This window comes from Myotis davidii, unplaced genomic scaffold (assembly GCF_000327345.1).
Source record: "Myotis davidii unplaced genomic scaffold, ASM32734v1 scaffold892, whole genome shotgun sequence".
Lineage (NCBI taxonomy): Eukaryota > Metazoa > Chordata > Mammalia > Chiroptera > Vespertilionidae > Myotis > Myotis davidii.
In genome coordinates, this window is record NW_006284341.1 from 938,820 (window position 1) to 942,360 (window position 3,541).

Below are 3,541 nucleotides of genomic sequence, written 5' to 3' on the forward strand. Positions count from 1 at the left end.
TTATTGATTTCAGAGAGGAAGGGAGAGGGAGAGAGAGATAGAAACATCAATGAGAGAGAATCATTAATTGCCTGCCTCCTACCTGCCCCCCACTGGGGATTGAGCCCACAGCTCAGGCATGTGCCCCTGACCAGAATCAAACCTGGGACCCTTCAGTCCACAGGCTGATGCTCTATCCACTGAGCCAAACCGGCTAGGGCCAGAATGAGTCTCTCAAAGAATAACTCACAGAATACCACCACCTTGCTTAAAATCCATCAATTATGAATTAAATCAACCATACATCAGCCTACCAAGCCATATGTGGGTTAAGTTCTACCTGCTTCTCTTACCAGGCTCCCTCTATTCTCATTTATTGAGCCCAGCCTCACCCTCTTTCTGTCTCTCAAGCACACTGCGTTTATTTCCTTCTCGGGGCCTTTGCCTACACTGTTCCCTGTTGTGCTATATCAATGGTTAAGCTGGGAACTCTGTTTCCCAGAATCCCCTTCCCTGTGTAGTTCTAATGTAGAGTTAGCCAAAGAGACACTTGTGCGAGATTTTTAAAAGAGAAGTGAAGGAATAGCCATTACTCTTGATTAGATAGAATGACAGATACCTTGGTATCCAAGGATCCCAGCTTGCCCTTGCTCTCCTCTGAGTTCACCTTGTCTTCATGACTGTTGGCCTCTCGATCAACAATGGTCCCAACCAGATCTTGGAAGTGCACTCACAGAGACTGTAGTTACACAGAAGCTACAGCTTCCCACAGGCCCCCAGATTGGCAGCTGGACAGGCTTGGCTTCTTGGATTTTTCTCATGAGCTCTTATTTGTCCAACTGTACCAGTGCTTCTGATGGCTTCATCAGTGAACCTTTCTCCTGACTATCGTCCCAGACTTTCCCTTCTTGAGATCCTCCATCATCTGTGGAAAATCTGATTCCTGTAGTAATTCCTTTATTTCCACAATGTCAAAGTCAACCATATAATACAGAGAAAAAACTGCATTGTTACTGAAAATGAGAAATACCAGTAATGACTTCTACAATATTAAAAGCAGCAGAATTAAAAGCAGCTCTCTCTCTCTCTCTCTCTCTCTCTCTCGCTCTCTCTGTCCCTCTCTCCGCTCTCTCTCTCTCTCCCTCTCTCTTTCTCATTAGTTGATTCTGGTATGTGCCCAGGGATTGAAACCACAACCTTGGCTGGCCAGCAATGGAACCCACAACCTTGGCCCATCTGGACGATGCTCTAACCCAGTGGTCGGCAAACTCATTAGTCAACAGAGCCAAATATCAATAATACAACAATTGAAATTTCTCTTGAGAGCCAAATTTTTTAAACTTAAACTATATAGGTAGGTACATTGTTATTAACGTAATTAGGGTACTCCTAAGGCTTAGGAAGAGCCACACTCAAGGGGCCAAAGAGCCGCATGTGGCTTGCGAGCCGCAGTTTGCTGACCATGGCTCTAACCAACTGAGCTACCCAACCAGGGCCAGGGCAAGTGTCTCTTGTTTGGGACCTTTGATTAGGGCCAGACTGGCTAGGAGTTTGTATGGATTGGAACTCAAAGCAAAAGTGAGCTGCAAAAGGGAACTAAATGTCTCTGAATAATAACGGAACAGGAATTACCTCTGGCAGCTAGGAAGTATGTTGGGGATCCTGAAACAGCAAAAAGAGAAGGCAGTGAAGTAGGACTGTAAAAATGAAGTAAAGGCAAAGGAGACCAGTGAGAAATTGTCTGTGGTAAGATGCCAGCTTTAAAACACTGCTGCGTAGCATTCATTTTGGATATTGCAAGCAACTCCAGAATGCTAGAAAACTCTGGGGCCAGCTGGGTTATGTGGCAGCCGTAAAGGTGTGCCGCTTGGATCACCCTTCAACAAAGAACTTACTTTCAGCCACAGGGAGAGAGAGCAGTTAGCTGACACCCTCTAGCTGCTGCACTGGAGAGGAGACTCGCCTCCGGTGTCAAGCCAAGGCCAAATCCAAGCAGTCTCCAGCCAATGACTGAGTACTGAAGGAATAGTAAGGACTGACCATTCCTGCCCAACTCAGGACTCCTCTGATGGGCAATCTTTAGTCAGGTGCTCCCCCTTGGGTTCACTAAGACTTTCTCAGACCTCCATCACAGTCTGGGGCAATCTTTCTGCTTTTCCCCCCACTTTTATTTTCATAAGGGTTACCTCCAATAAACTTCTTGTGCATCTGATTCTGTCTCAGTGTCTACTTCTCAGAGAACCCAAATGGCACAGACTACATGTGATAGACTTTATATTTTGAGCAATAAGTGTTAGCTGCTATTATCTTCATTATTATTTCATACAGCCCCAAACAGAGGCTTTTAACACTGGAAGAAACCTTTTAGATGGACATACAAACAGGAACCTGGAAATCAAGAGACTGGAGTACGTTTCTGGTCCTGCCACTCATTGGCTAAGTAGCCTTGACAAGTCTTATGACCTCTCTGAATAGCAATTTCTTCATCTGCAAACTGAGGAATGAGAGATTATGATCTCTAAGGTTTCTCTAAGTTTCCTCCCAAAACATTATCCCCTTTCATGGTCCATCAAGTACACTATAGCTTTTGATTAATAGCTACCTAATACCCACCTTTTTATAGTGATGCTAACACTATAAGTATGTTTATATTTTAAAATAACTGCCATGTGGAAGGAACCCCTACCATTTGCAACAGCATGGATGGAGCTGAAGAGCATAATGCCAAGTGAAATAAGTCAGTCAGAGAAAGATAAATATCACATGATCTCACTCATTTATGGATTATAATGAACAACATAAACCGATGAACAAAAATAGATCTAGAGACAGAGAAGCATGGATCAGATGCTCAAACCTCAGAGGGAAGGCAGGGGAAGGTGGGGCTAAGGGGGAGAGATCAACCAAAGGACTTGTATGAATGCATATAAGCATAACCAATGGATACAGACACCAGGAAAGGGGAGAGGGGGTGAGGTCATAAGTGGGGGAGTGGGGGGGACCATAGGGGGATAAGGACACGTTTGTAATACCTTAATCAATAAAGGAAAAAAAATTTAATAAATAAAAAATAAAATAACTGCCATGTGGAACTAGTTTAGGACTGCCAGAATGGGAAAAGGCCACTTCTCTAGGCTTAAATTATTTTGTTAACAATTATATGAAAATCAGAAGACTCCAAATGGGTTTCATTCTTTCTTTATTCTCTATCAAATGCAATGCCAAATAGTATCCACGTAGTCCCCACACTGCTCCATTCCTCTGCTTAAAAGTAAGATTCTCTAATCACCCAGTGACCCCTGTGGGTCTCACAGGTTGGGGGCAGACAATAGAAGAGGGGCTGTTCCGTTTGTAACTAAGTCCCTGAGGATAGTATAACCAGGAGCACATTCCAGGGCAGAGGAGAGGTATTCCCACCACTTTTATTTGTTTCCTAAAATAAAAAGAATCCTTGAGGACATCTCACTACAACTTTCATATTTTCTAGAAATAGAAAAGCAAGCAAGAATGATTTACAAGCAAAGAAAGAAATGGGGAATTTATACACATGTTATGTTCTCTT